At 45.4% G+C, this 15,717-nt stretch overlaps 1 protein-coding gene across 2 annotated transcripts in view; it reads right to left on the bottom strand.

The window, feature by feature from the left end:
* LOC142587437 (uncharacterized) overlaps window positions 1–15,717 on the bottom strand; it is a 249,503-nt gene that overhangs the window by 130,441 nt on the left and 103,345 nt on the right. The gene's annotated exons all lie outside the window — the stretch shown is intronic.

The following is a 15,717-nucleotide window of genomic DNA, read 5'->3' as shown; positions in this document are numbered from 1 at the left end:
GTTGGCTGATGTTGTAAGAGGCCTCGTCTAGAACGTGGATATGGCTACGCAAATAACGCGTTCTCAAAGTAAAATCTTCATGAAATGTTTCCATTAACGCATATTGCATCTTTACTCACCCACGATGCATGACCAAGCGAAGAAAAGCAAGAACAGACGACCAACTGTTTCAAAGCGAGCGCGAACCTTGTCGCCTGTCCTCCAACTTTAGCGGGCCGCTGATATTTTTTACGTAACATGTAGTCGTACACACAATAACAAGCTCTCATAGTTAAACAAAACATGTTTTCGCGTAATAATAAAGCTAAAACAGCTTTTCACGTGCTGTTTTAGTAGAAAGTGAATCATTGTGACAGACGGAACGGTACTTGCCAAGCGCGTCTTCAAGGTGTCCTGTCTCTACGAGAACGATGCCAATCCGAAGTCACAATATACCGGCATTCCCATGCATACCACAGCGCAGCAGCGCCAGATTTCCCTCTAGGTAATGTAGTGAGAAACTCTATGGTGGAAGGTACAGTTTCCCTTCTCTAAGTTTGTATAGGTGTTCTGTGATACGTAGCAACGTCAAGATTCTCCTCGTCAGTTACGTGCGGCTGCATGGCGTCGAGCGTCGTCGTCGGGTCCCTGCCGTAGACCAGCTTTAACGGCGTGATCTGTGTTGTTTCTTGCACCGCCGTGTTGTAAGCGAATGTTACGTACGGCAGGACGGCATCCCAGGTCTTGTGTTCGACGTCGACGTACATCGCTAGCATGTCGGCGAGAGTCTTAAGCCTGTTTCACATGCTGCGACTGCAACGACGAAAATCGGTGCTGTCGCACGCGTCGCAATGCGATTTTTAGAGGGCTCATTTCACATGATTGAGATTTCAACAATGCGACTGGTGCGACGCCCAGGGTTGCTTACTGCCAGGTTTCGTGGCACACGCTGCATAATTACTTTATTGTAGTGAATAAAACGTTTACACTATAATATTATTGACTTATCTTGATTAGAAGCAAATAATATGTACGTTTACTAATTTAAAACCGTTAGTTAAGATTTGTCTTGGAGTGCGCGACGGCGGTTTCTGTAGTTCAGTGCGACATCGCGCACGTAAACAGCTGTTCGCGGCTGGTTCAGCGATTCTTTATTCAATGGTTCAGCGCTGTGTGTTGTCTTATCTACCTTCTATGACCGTTTCGTTCTGCCTGCGCTACAACAATCTACAAGATGGCCTATCGACAAGTTCATATAGCTACCCTCACCGTATATGCAGCATTCGGAATTCGGCTGCCGCGAAGTTGTCGTGTCAGCCCAACGAGATCCTCGCGCTACCCGTGCTAGGCGTCGGCTTCTGGAGAAATGATGCGTGTGTATTTCCCGTCATTGCGCATATGTGGTGCCTGCTCCTAGCCATATTCTAACGCCAAACTCAAGAAGCACCAACCCGAACGCCCGCGTGTGCCCCTGAACGAAGCCTCAAACGATCTGTGTGATTACGACGTGGAATGAAAATTGTGTTGTGAAATTCAACCTTAGCGCTAGCCTGGTTCGTCCATCGCCGTGCTTGCGCTGCGAATATATATATGGGAGCCCTCTATAGATATTTCTAAAGGCGCAAAAGCCGACGCATCAAATGTTTCGAGCAGTTACCGTCACTTTCGTAGAAACCTGTACGTTGTAACATAGCATTCTAAAGGACACGCTTCTGGTCCACTTTGTTGTCCCGTGTCTCGCGCTGCTAGTATACTCGGAACTTCTAACAAGAATACCATATCAATACGCGCTATTCATAATGCAGGATCGTAGGCCCACGGCAGGCGCACTTGCCGTAGAATTTTTAAGCTTTCTGCTCAGTCTCGCACGGCTCTCACGGTTAGCCTGTTCTGTGGAAATAAATATTATTATTATATTATTAATGTTATTAGATATTATAGTTTCTTCACTGTAATTTATAGCAATCTTCCAGATTTCTTAAGCTAGTCATGCATTTAATCTGTATTAGATCAACATTGTTACGACATGCTTATGGGAGTCATTTCAAACTAGATTGCTCAGCCAGAGAAAGTACAAATGCAAGCCTCAATGTTTGTTCCAATTTGGTATTCCTAAACAGATTATATTGGCAGAATTTTGTGTCTGCTTTCATTTCCTGCAATTCAATGTTCAGAGCTGGAAAAACTGATTCCTTTTCTTGCTGTCGAAAGGCTGCTTCAATGTCGATAGCAAGCTATAATTGTTCATTTAGAAAGTGTTAAGCAATGACTATATGTCTAAGCTTATCAATGCGTTTTTGTTCCACGAACACAATGAAGTTTTCTCTCTCCCTCTCATTGACAGCCATGGAATGAAACCGTTCACTTTCATAAGTACCAGGATGCAAACATTCTGGAGTTTGTCCTGAGCATTTGTCTGCATCCTATAGTGTGCATGTTTGTATCAAGTTCTGGTGTTACAATCTATAGTAATTAACTACAGTGCAACAGAAATACGATGGACAGGAAAGAAGTGAACACACAGAGCGCTTCGTTCTTGTCTGTTGTCAATCTGTTGCACTTTAGTTAATAATGAATACACACAAACTCATCTAGTTTTCAGTTATTATGTCGGGCTTATAAGCCCGCTTGTGTCCTGGAATATCTGCACGGCTATGTATCCTGTAATTTAATTTCTGGCCATGTGCTTGCAAGTCGCGTGTCAATCTCCTGATTTTCCTGACAATCTTGTGTGATGTGCAGGCCCAAATAGTTTCTGGTGAATCCATGCAGGGTGTTGTGCAGGGTGTAATCTGCACTACAAGTGCTGCTTTGATTGCTTTCAGTTCAGCTTTTCTAGGTGTAGGATGACCTGGAATGGTACTCACTTATATGGGGTTTAGTTTTATGTAGTGTCATACTACTGTTACACTGCTATTGCCAGATCAGTGTGCTATATGTGCCTTATGTTTGCTTGCATCTTCATGATTAGCAACCTCCTCTGTGTGTTTGGCAGTTGCATATAGTCTCCTGGCCTAATTGTTTGCCCCCATATTCCACGGTATGGGCCTGTTGTGTTTCAAGTTCAGGTACTCCCGAGGTTGTATTTCCAAACGGAGGGGTTGTCGTCTTTGCATCTCGCATGCTAGCTGGCATAGTATCTTGGGACGGGGTTCTGAGCTCTTGAGACAAAGAATTTGTGCTGCAGGCTGCAACTCTACTCTGTCTAGGTACTTGTTCATTAGCTCTTTCTCATAGAGGTCTTCAAGCATGGTGCAGTTGGAAAGACCTGTTATTACTACGCGATGCCTGTATTCGTTGAGTTGTCTTTTTTGTGTGCTGCTGGTAATTCATACCGTGCCATACCTTGGACACAAGCACAGCATCTGCGATTTTCTATAGTATCCACTTGTCCACCCCCATTATTTCGAGATTATTCTTTTCACCAGGTGTGGAAGTTGCGTCCAGGCATTGCATAATTGTTTCATCCACGTGCTGGCTCTGCCGTCATGGGCTTACACTAGCTGAGGATTTGTGGATGTTGACTTGTGGGCATATTTGTCCAGCTATGTGGATCACAATGTGCAATCTGGGGTAGTTCTTGATTCTAGTCTTTCTTTTTTTTCCGACGTTGATATGAGCTGACTTATCAGAAAGCGAGAGGCCAGACTGGCCAAGAAAGTCTGGAGTGTTGTCGAGGGCTTGTTGCATCATTCTTGATTTCTGTATAAGATAGCTTTCCCATAGACTGTAATACACCATAGGCTGTAGTGTTTCTTGTAGTATGCCCGTGTTGTTGGTGTGTGTGGTCCAAATGTACCTCCAACTCTCACCTGGAATTTTCTGCCTTTCAGAAAGTTACTGTTTAAGTGCTCTACCAGAAATGTTTTTGCTCATCGTTCCTCTTATTAGAGCAGCATGAGGTACTGCTGTTAAAAGCCTCTTCACTCTCTCAATTCTTTCATAAGCGGTATTACACAATGTCCTGCAATAAAGTTTCTGCTGCTTATGGCCCACTCATATCTGCCAGAAGGGACAACTCTTGAAAAAGGTTTTCTTTGTGCTATGTGTGCAACATATACGTAGTATGAGCATTCATGCCTTGACATTATACATCTGTAGAACCAGCTTCCTGACAGAGTACTTGCTATACCTGATCATGCTTATTTGTGCAGTGCTGTTGAACAATACATATTGATGCAATGAATATTTACACACTCGAATTATCACGAAACATGGTTGTTTTACAATTCTGCCCTTTGCTTTCTATTGGTGTTAGATTTTGCATAAGCATGCCCCCCTATGCAATAGTATTTTGAAGTGTAAGGGTTCAATAAAAGATGAACTAAGTCTAAGTGCAAGAGCTTTTTTCTTCACCTATGACTCCCATCGAAATGCGACTTCCATGGCTGGCAAAACAACCCCTCGCCTTGTGTTAGCAGCAGAATGCTATAGCCACAGTGGCAGGTGAAAAAATTGAAGAACAATATTTCCGTCTATAATTTTTTTTCTTGCCTGTATGTAAGTAAAGTTTGGAATAAGTTTGTCATTGCAAAAAAGCCCAGTTTGTGTTCTTTTATTGAATAAACCACATATTGTGTATAGTTGAAATGCAGAAATTTGTTCTAAAATTCTCGGGTTATATATGTTCTTGCAAGTAGCATGGTATTTAATTACTTATAAAGATAGTAATCGCAGCCGATATCGTTATATGGTTTTACACACTAATATATGTGATCACAAACTTATTAGAAACTTACTAGAAACATGTAAGGTATGAATGTTTCTGCACACTTGATCAGCCGTGAACGTGCAAGAACTGCTTGTACTGGCTGACTTCACTGCACAGTTTTGATTTACTTTTCTTCAGCGTGTCGTTTTATACTGTTTTATCCCCACAAGAACAGGCCGTTTGCCTACTTTTCGCATTATTGCACGAGTTCTATATGATTGTGCAGGAGGGTACGTTGTCACTGTGCCACTATAGCAAGCAATTTACTTAATCTACTAGCTGTACAGTTAATTACCTTGCAGAGCAAGTGTTCATACAGATGCAGTAACGATACAAAGTCCGCAACATAGTCAATGTTTATTGGTTTCTGTGCAAGAAAAAAAAAATTATCCAGAGAAGAGGTGCAACTTAACGTGCATTTAATGTTTTATTCAAGCCACGGATTTAATGCTAACGTAGCAAATTCATTACGATAGCCTACACTTCTGCTCTGTCAAATTTAATAAGAGGCAAGATAAGCTTTCAAGATGCATCGGGAAATTCATGCTTGAAAACCGACAAGAAAATGCAACTGAACGGTACCGCGTTCAGCGCAACGTTGAAACTTCGGGTACTTTGCTGTCTTGTCATTTGCCCTTGCCAAGGTTGAAATAATTCAAGCTGCTCCGTAAGCGCGATTTCTGCATGCTACTCAGCAAAAGAAAATTCTGACGACCTCGTCGTCTGCTGGGGATCGAACACCTCCTAGTACTGACAACTCGCAAAGGCGTACGAAGCAAACGTGAAAATGCACTTCATTTGCTGTGTAGCGTGTCAACAAACGCATAGAAATCGGAGAATGCAATCTGCGGTACAAGTTTTTTTATTCTCCCTTCGCGTACATACCGAATTCGACGATCCACGTCTCCGCGCATTGCACTTGTCGTGCGAGACGCCATTTTCCAAAACAAACCGGCGAAATAGCTCCGATGACAGCTCTCCGCGCAATTTCGACGGAAAATCGCAGCGATCGGCGCGACTGTGCGACCAACCGGTTGGTCGCAGCCGAAAATCTGGGGGTTGGCGCTGCGACTGCGATTTACGACGGAAATCGCACTTCCGGTGCGACGAAAATCGCATCATGTGAAACAGGCTTTATTCAGCCGCTCCGTAAGACCATTCGTCTGTGGGTGGTATAGGCCGTTGTCCTCCTGTGCCTTGTCTGACTGTATTGCAGAATGGCTTGGGTGAGCTCCGCTGTAAAGGCCGTTCCTCTGTCGGTGATGAGGACTTCGGGGCGCCATGTCGCAGCAGGATGTTTTCGACGAAGAATTTCGCCACGTCGGCTGCGCTACCTTTCTGCAGTGCTTTAGTTTCAGCGAAGCGGGTGAGGTAGTCCGTCGCCACGACGATCCACTTATTTCTGGATGTTGATGTCGGAAACGGTCCTAACAAGTCCATCCCTATCTGCTGGAATGGTCGGCAAGGAGGCTCGATTGGCTGTAGTAATCCTGCTGGCCTTGTCGGCGGTGTCTTGCGTCGCTGACAGTCTCGGCATGTCTTGACGTAACGGGCGAGATCGACGGTTAGGTGCGGCCAGTAATACCTTCCTTGTATCCGCGATAGCGTCCGGGAGAAACCGTGGTGCCCAGCGGTCGGATTGTCATGTAGGGCGTGCAGTACTTCTGGACGCAGCGCCGACGGAATAACAAGAAGGTAGTTGGCGCGGACTGGTGAGAAGTTCTTCACGGGTAGGTTGTTTTGAAGCGTGAACGAAGCCAATCCACGCTTAAATGCCCTAGGGACAACGTCGGTGTGCCCTTCCAAATACTCGACAAGGGCTTTTAGCTCCGGGTCTCCTCGTTGCTGTTCGGCGAAGTTTTCCGCGCCTATTATTCCAAGGAAGGCGTCATCGTCATAGTCATCTTGCGGCGGCGGGTCAATGGGGGCGCGTGATAGGCAATCGGCATCTGAGTGTTTTCGTCCGGACTTGTATGTTACAGTGATGTCGTATTCTTGTAGTCTCAGGCTCCACGGTGGCAGCCGCCCTGAAGGGCCGTTTGAGTTAGCTAGCGAACTCAACGCGTGATGGTCGCTGACCACTTTGAATGGCCTGCCATAGAGGTAAGCACGAAATTTCGCTATAGCCCAAACAATGGCGAGGCATTCCTTTTTGGTTGTAGAATAATTGCCTTCCGCTTTTGACAACGACCGGCTAGCGTAAGCTATCATGTGTTCATGTCCATCTTTTCTCTGGACTAGGACGGCACCGAGGCCTAGGCTATTGGCGTCAGTGTGGATTTCGGTATTGACGAGCTCGTCGAAGTGCGCAAGTACGGGCGGCGACTGCATGCGTCGTTTGAGTTCTTGAAATGCGTCGGCCTGCGGCGTTTCCCACTTGAACTCGACGTCACATTTAGTTAGCTGTGTCAGCGGCTCAGCGATGCGTGAAAAGTCCTTGACAAAACGCCTGTAGTAGGCACACATGCCAAGGAATCTACGCACTGCCTTCTTGTCAATGGGCTGCGGTAACTTTGCGATGGCAGCTGTCTTCTGCGGGTCGGGGCGGACTCCAGACTTGCTGGTGACGTGGCCTAGGAACAGAAGCTCATCGTACGCGAAGCGGCACTTTTCTGGCTTCAGAGTGAGCCCTGATGACTTGATGGCCTCTAGTACTGTTGCAAGCCGCCTAAGGTGATCGTCGAAATTTCCGGCGAAGACGACGACGTCATCCAAGTAAACAAGACAGGTCTGCCACTTCAATCCTGCTAACACCGTGTCCATGACGCGCTGGAACATTGCAGGCGCCGAGCACAGTCCGAATAGCATGACCTTGAACTCGTAGAGGTGGTCTGGCGTGATGAAGGCAGTTTTTTGCGATCTCTCTCGTCGACTTCTATTTGCCAGTAGCCAGACTTGAGGTCCGTCGACGAGAAGTATTTAGCGTTGCAGAGCCGATCCAATGCGTCGTCTATCCACGGAAGGGGTATACGTTTTTCTTCGTGATCTTGTTCAATCGACGATAATCGACGCAAAAACGTAGGGTTCCGTCCTTTTTTTTTCATCAGGACAACAGGAGATGCCCACGGGCTTTCCAACGACTGGATGATGTCGTCGCGCAGCATTTTGTCGACTTGTTCTCTTATAGCTTCACGTTCTCGCGGCGAAACTCGGTAAAGGCTCTGGCGGAGTGGTCGAGCGCACTCTTTGGTGATTATGCGATGCTTTGCGACTGTTGTTTGTCGAATCCTCGATGACGTCGAAAAGCACACTTTGTGTCGTCGGAGCAGACTTCTGAGCTGTTGTTACTTAATCATGGGGAGACTTGGAATAATGTCGTAGTGTGGTTCGGGAACCATGGTCGTCGGGGTAGATGTGGCGGAGTCCGAGAGGACAAACGCATTCCTGGTTTCCTGAATATCCTCGATGTACGCGATCGTCGTGCCCTTGTTGATGTGCTTGAACTCCTGGCTGAAGTTTGTGAGCAACACTTCAGTTTTCGCTCCATGCAGTCGAACGATTCCTCTTGCGACGCAAATTTCGCGATCGAGCAGTAGACGTTGGTCGCCTTCGATGACGCCTTCTACGTCAGCAGATGCTTCGGTGCCGACCAAAATAACAATGCTGGAGCAAGGCGGGATGCTCACTTGATCTTCGAGCACACTCAAGGTGCGCTGACTAGGAAGGCTATCCGGCGGTATCGCTTGATCTTCAGACAGCGTTATTGACTTCGACTTCAGGTCGATGATTGCGCCGTGTTGATTCAGGAAGTCCATGCCGAGAATGACGTCTCGTGAACACTGTTGGAGGATAACGAAGGTGGCAGGGTAAGTCCGGTCGTGAATGGTAATTCTTGCCGTGCACATTTCAGTCGACCTTATGAGGTGTCCTCCAGCGGTCCGAATCTGAGGGCCCTCCCATGCAGTCTTAACCTTCTTCAAATGGGCGGCGATGTGTCCACTCATGACGGAGTAATCAGCCCCTGTGTCGACTAAGGCGGTAACTGCGTGGCCGTCGACAAGCACGTCGAGGTCGGTGGTTCTTTGTCTGGCATTGCAGTTAGGTTAGGCATTGCAGTTAGGACTGAAGCTGGAACGTCGCGTCGTCAAGTCGTCTTTCGTCGGTGCAGTCTTGGCTGCCTGACTTAGTCGGGACGGCGGCGTGTCGTTGTCGTCGAGATGGTCTCTTCGTGGTCTTCGGCGGCGGCGGAGGATCTTCGTCAGTTCGACGAACAGCAACCGCTCCTCCATCGGTTGCTGCTTTTAGTTTTCCGTATATGGGCTCGTAGAGCGGCCCCGGGATGGGCCGGTGTATGGTCGGCGCTGCGGCGAACGTGACGGCCGTAGAGGGCTTCACTGAGTGGCGGCGAGGTAGTCGGCAATATCGCGAGGTCGTTCGCCAATCTGAGGTCGCGACGCGTTAACGGTGAACCCTCGGAGTCCCATCTCCCGGTATGGGCATCGGCGGTAGATGTGCCCGGCCGTTAAACGCCAGCAAAAACCAAGAGGTGTGTTCGGTGAGTTGACAGCGAAGACAATGCAGGAAACGACAGCATGAGGCTAGACAGATCGAAGGACCAACACCAGGTGATGCAGCAAAGCGAGCTTGCCCAGTGGAACATGTTTGTCACCAGCCCCAATGAGTAGTAGATGCAAGAGCTTACCATTGCACACTAGAAGCGCAAAGGATTCAGTGTCAGATGCCCGGTGAAGAACAAAAGCAGCGCAAGTAAGAAGTGGATGCTGCAGCAAAGATACAACAGCGAAAGGGTGAAGCATACCACCATGCAAAGGCATTCATTGTGTGATTGATGGGTGTAATTACATCATGTTACATGGGTGTAGGCGTGCCATCATGATCTCGCAGAAACTACAGTGGCAAGCATTATGGTCAGCCATTCATCGCAAAGAGCATTGCAGCAAGCCCAGGGGAGCTTGTCAATCCCAGCCAAATTCATTATTGTGGCCAGTTCAGGTAAATTGCAGCGAAAGGAAATATGGGATGTTCCGACGCAAGTTTATACATTTCGATGCGGCAAAGTTAGAAAAGCAAGGTCAGTTGGAAAAGCTGTCATCATAAAACCATTTGGGCAAGATCACCACGGCTTACACATGTTGCTTGTGTCATATTGTTAGATCGTCTGTGCAACTTTTTGTTTCTGCAGGTCATAGTCCTAGCTGGCCACAGACACGGGCACTTACATAAACATAAGAAAAAACTGAAAAAAAAAACAGCATCATCACTACATGTCGAGTCGTTGAGTATGTAAACAGTGCATATGCTGAATCACAGAGGTTGAAATCTGCCACCAGTCTATGCAAGATGTCTGGGTTCTATGTGAATTGTTCTTAAAGCAATAGCACTGTTTTTCCCCATTGTGGGCTGCTTTCTCAGAGTTGAAACGTCATTTCAGTTGCTTTTTTATAGGAGCTGTTTCATTTGCCACCATGTACCTCCCTGACAAGACTGGTTTCTATGGAACTCCTGATTTCAAGCCTTGAAAAAAAATTGCTTGCCTGAATGTTAACGACAGTAACTATTTCTTTAATGCCATAACTAGATCTTGCTAATGAGTGCCATAGCAAAGGTATTTGGTTTGCATGCTGAGAGGTCTGAGAACAGGTTCAACTAACATTTCACCGAAGTGCACTGCAGTGCATTTTCCTGTCAGCTTTGTGGGTGCGGTTCACAGAGGCCTTAAGCCGTCCCTCAAGTCACTTCAAAATGCTTCTCATGAAGTCCTTTATAGTGCACGTGTCACAAGTTTGACTTAAAGGGCAGACAAATTTTTAAATTTCATTTTCTCAGCAATTAATGCATCTTTTGCTGCCACACAAACGTCAATGAATTGGGAATGTGCCACAAGATGGATTTCTCCTAAGAGCAACAATGTGGGTAGAGTTGTTTTCAGTATGCCTTTCACACCCAGTGATGGTGTTCAGTGAAGTTTTAATCCAAGTAACAAAAACACTAGGCTTGTTAAAACATGATACATGTGATCATTTAAGAAAGGATAATTTTGTCTTGGAAGTTGCTTGTTTTGCACTGAACATGCACTGGAGACCACTGAAATGTGGGCTTTAAGGGAATCAAATTTTGGGGTGGTTGGCGGGCAGCAATCTTCTTATTTCTTTGAAGAAAATACAGATATTTTCACTGTACCAAGTGTAACAGCATTCTATCCTTGCTTTAGAACCATTGCAGGTGTCAATCCTGGCAGGGGAACCAAGGTAGAGCGCACCAAGAAAAAGCAGCATTGCCTCTCTCCAAAAGTGGCTTCCCTCGTCACATCGTTGCAAGACTATGACTTTTAACTGTTCTGTAACTTGAAAACATTCTATATCAATGCACTGTGATAATGTAACAACTTGTGGCATGCCTTATGCCTTGTTTCTACCTCACTGCTTAATGCAGTACTAGTCTCACGCAAGGCACAGTTTGCCTAAGTCACTTTCCTTATACATATACTTGGCGTTGCAGTTTAGTGACTGGTTGTATACATTGTAGTACTGCTGTCTCTATTCTAATAATATTTTAATTTTATATTGTAGTTGCAAGGCTGGACATACTAAGTGGGGTGACTGTTTTCGGTTGCACTGTGATAATGTAACAACTTGTGGCATGCCTTATGCCTTGTTGTTTGTATGTCACTCCTTAATGCAGTACTAGTGGTAGGCAGAACCGATGCTTGTTGGGAGAGTTGGTGGTTTGTAAGTGCTAAAACAGAGTGCAACAAGATGGGACAAGAAAGAGCACCCAGCTCGAGCACTCGCTTTCAACTGTTTGTTTCTTGCTGTTTTCATCTATAGATATATGCATGAACCATCAGCACGAAACTGAAAAGCACAATCGATACAACTCAACCCTTTGCTGATTGCCAACGATCCGAAACATGACCTCTTTTATCATAGTTCCAGTGATACCATATTCACACATCTTACTTGCACATGCAGTATTCAGTGCCTCGATAAGCTCCCTAACTCGCTTGTCTTTGCGACAGTTGTATAAAGGTTATAAACAGGGATAAGGTGCCTCAGAGAGGCTGGCCTTATCCCTGTTTATGACCTTTATACCACAGTGTGCTATTCCATCTGTCAGCCCCTTTCTTGATTTTGGATTTGAGACGTTTGCTAATCCGACTGTTCAAACAAAGGCATGCATGGCCTAGAACAGCCCCATCGCCTAGAGTGCGTCCTGCATTGACGGCAGTGCAAGCTACATTGATTACAATATTAATGAGAGGAACCAGGGCCACCTCAGCCTGCACTGCCATCAATGCGGGACGCAATCTAGGTGACGGAGCCGTTCTAAGCCACAAAAAGTAGTGGGTTAGCGAGACTATTGAGGCAATGAATATTGCACATGCAGCTAGCAGGTGTGTGACTGTTTCATCAGTGGCACTATCAAGAAAAGAGCCGAGTTGTACCGGTGTTGGGTCAGTCACCTTGATTCTTGCTTTCAGTTTCATGCTGGCGGTTCATGTGTATATTTATACGTGGCAACATCAAGGAATAAACAGTTGAAAGGGCACTCCTGTCAACTGCTCTTTCTTGTCCCATCTTGTTTCACGCTGTTTTAGCAGTTAGTGTGAAGCAAGGCACATTTTGCCGGTATGCACAATTTTCCTTACGCATATACTTGCCATTACTGTTTCTCGACCGGTTGTATTCGTTGTATTACTATTTTGATTTTTATATTTACTGTAGTCTCAAGATTGGACGTACCAGTTAGAAGGACCCAGTTGGTTGCTTTTGGTTACACTGTGATAATGCAAACAGCCTGTTTCAGGCCTTATGACTTGTTGCTCGTATCTCACTGCTTCATGCAGTACTAGTGTCAAGGAAGGCATCATTTGCGAATTTGCACAATTCTTCTAATGCATATACTTGCCGTTACAGTTTAGTGACCAGTTGTATATTCATTGTATTGTACTACTATTTTCATTTGTATAATTATTTTATTTGGCAAGATTGATTCACCCTACTTACTATGTCCAATGTTTTGGTTATACTGCAATAATGCAAAAATCCTGTGGATGCGTTATGTTCTATTGCTTGTATCTCACTAGCTGCTTCATTCTGTACTAGTGTCGAGCAAGGCACATTTGCCCTAGACACTCCTTATGCGCGTATACTTGCTATCACATTTTAGTGATTGGTTGTCTTCATTGTACAGGTATTACTTTCTGTGTTGCATTCACTGTATTGTATTGCCATTTTAGAGTGAATCATATGTGCTCCTGTATACTTACCTTTACTGCATACCTTATTAGCAGCTGTCCCATATAGGGAGTGCAGGAATGGCAATTTTGTTGCCTTTTTTCTTCAGTCACCTACCTACCATTTACCTTAATTATTTGATGCTGGAAGACGTAGTAAATTACTAGTCATGATGACATTGTTTAATATTGCACCTGCATTTATCACTATTGTTCAATACTTAAACGTGCCATTTCTAGCAGTCCCATAGAAGCAGTGAAATATCTCATTGCATTGAAACATGGCAGCGGTTCTAATGTTCTGTTATGTATGTATACATAATATTCTGTGTTATGTATTATGTATATTAAAAGGTGGTGCGGAAGAAAGTGTGTGAAATGACAGAAAATGGAGCTTTACAGAATTTTTCTGTTATTTGCCGACAGAAAAACTTGTGAAATAACAAAAACAAGCATAGAAAACTCAACTTCACAGATATTTTCTGTTAGTCGCAAACATAAAAACTTGTGAAATGACCAAAAAATGTTAAAACAAAACATAGCATGACAGAAACTTTGTCAATTTCAGAGGAATTCTGTTAGCTGCAAACAGAAAAACTGTGAAATGACCGAAAAACGTTAAACAGAAAACATAGCGTAACAGAAACTTTCTGTCAATTTCACAGAAATTCCCTGTTAGCTGCAAACAGAAAAAATCTGTGAATTGACAGAAAGTAGGGACAACGGAAAACATAGCATAACAAATTTTCTGGCAGGCCAGCTGCCAGAAAATTTGTTTTTTTTTTCAATAAAGATTTCTTACAGTGTAGGGTGGAACCACCTTCCCGCAAACATTGTGTCCCTCAATGATAATCTTTTGTTTCGTGATGCCTTAACCAACGTTACTTGCTAGAATGCTGTTTAATCTGCTTGTATATCTTGTCCTCTATTTTAATACCTTTTGCAATTTCTCATTGTATTCCCACTGAATTATTTGTCAAATTGTATTTTTATGTTGTATATTTTTCTTTTGCAAGACTTACTGTTCGAATTCACTTGTAACCCACTCCCCTCTGTAAAGCCTTCACAGGCCTTGAGGGTACAATAAATGAAATGAAATGACACGGTATTCAAAACCGTGGCGGAGAGGGAAGGGAACGGCTTCGTGTGCAGGCTATGTAAAGCGATTGAGAAGTTGGAGAAGCAGCTAGAGAGTGAAATGGTGAGGACAAAGGTGGTACTGGAGAAAGAAAAAACGAAACGCGCAGAGTTTGAAGAATGGGTCGAGAGGGAGTGGGCCTCAAGAATGGAAGCTTAGAGCGGAAATTGAGTGAGGAGTGAGAGAAAGGGCAGCAGTTGGAAAAACAATTGAAAGAGATGAGAGAGAGGCATAACAGGAATTGAAGGAAAAGGAAGCGGGAGGATCACCCACTGAAGCGGAATGGGGGGCGGACACGTTAACGTGAGGACCACGGGAGACAGGAACAGAGGGAGGAGATGACAGGATGCAGAGAAGGCAAGGAGGCAGGGAGCACCCAGCTGACAGAGACAGGAGGGAGGCAGGATTTGATTGAAGACAGGGCTGAAGACAGAAAGGTCTGGGTCATTGGAAGCTCCAACGTATCGTGACCGCAATCAGCAATCCTCAGAACAGTTCAGTAGGACAGACGGGTGAAGGTCTAACGCATGCCGAGTCTGATTCAAAGCTGTGGTGGAGAGAGCCAAAAACAAAGTGAAGGAAAATAGGAAGGTAAAGAACCTAGTAAATTTGCACGCTGGGGGGAATGACGTCCTGCAGAAAAGGGGGCGAATGCTGGGCAGACAGATTCAACAGAGAGTGGCGAAATTAAGGTCGACCTCTGAGGCGGTGCACATTGCCCTGTGTACTGTCCCAGAGCTAAGGGGAAGGGGACAGGGCCATTTCATTGAAGACCAGGTAGTGACAGCCAATGTAATGATTAGGGAGTTGGGGAGATCCCTCAGGTGTGATGTGGTGGATGTGTGCAGAATGATCGGGGGGAGATACTTCCCCCTTTCGGTCCAGATGGCATTCACTACACCACACCTGGGGGATGGCAGGTAGGAACGAGGGTGGGTCGTAGGGCTCAGTCTTTTTTGCAGGCATACAGGGCAACCCTGCATGCCAAAACATAAAAGCTAAACGATAGGGGACCGAGGGCAGGACAGGCCCACAGAGGAAGAAAAGGAAGAAGGCAGTAAATGTGGGGTTCATGAGCATGCAGGGGGGAAGAAATCGCATTACGTGGGACGAAACAGAACAATTACAAATGGAAAAGTTTCAGGTTTATGGAGTCACAGAACCTCGTTTAAGAGATGAGGAAGAGCCACCATTCATTGCAGGATACTCCTGGGTAGGGTGCAACAGAAAAGGGAAAGACCGCAGAAGAAGAGGCCTTGGGGCGCTAGTGAAGGGACAGGACTGAGGTAAGGGAGAGCTGCAGTGAGCACATGTGGCTCAAGGGCACCGTGGAGAATGCAGTGACAATCCTGGGAGTTGTGTATCTGAAGACGGGGAACGATTTGAAAGAGAAGAATGCAAAACATTTCAAAGGTATGGCCAAGGACATCAGGGACTTAGCTATAAAACGGAAGATAATCATCCTAGGGGACATGAATGCACATTTGGAATACTTTGACAAGGTGGCAGATGTAACAGGGCAGATGTTAGTAGATTTTTGTGAGGCCCATGATTTTGTAATAGTTCATACTAAAATTAATGAGACGGGAAGATAACACGGGAAGCAAATAACTCCCACTCGACAATCGAGTACTGCCTAATGTCTCACAAACTGTATGAACAGTTGGGAAGTATGGAAATTGATGAGGAAGG

This window comes from Dermacentor variabilis, chromosome 7 (genome assembly GCF_050947875.1).
Source record: "Dermacentor variabilis isolate Ectoservices chromosome 7, ASM5094787v1, whole genome shotgun sequence".
NCBI classification, from domain to species: domain Eukaryota; kingdom Metazoa; phylum Arthropoda; class Arachnida; order Ixodida; family Ixodidae; genus Dermacentor; species Dermacentor variabilis.
This window is presented reverse-complemented; position numbering and strand designations above follow the sequence as displayed.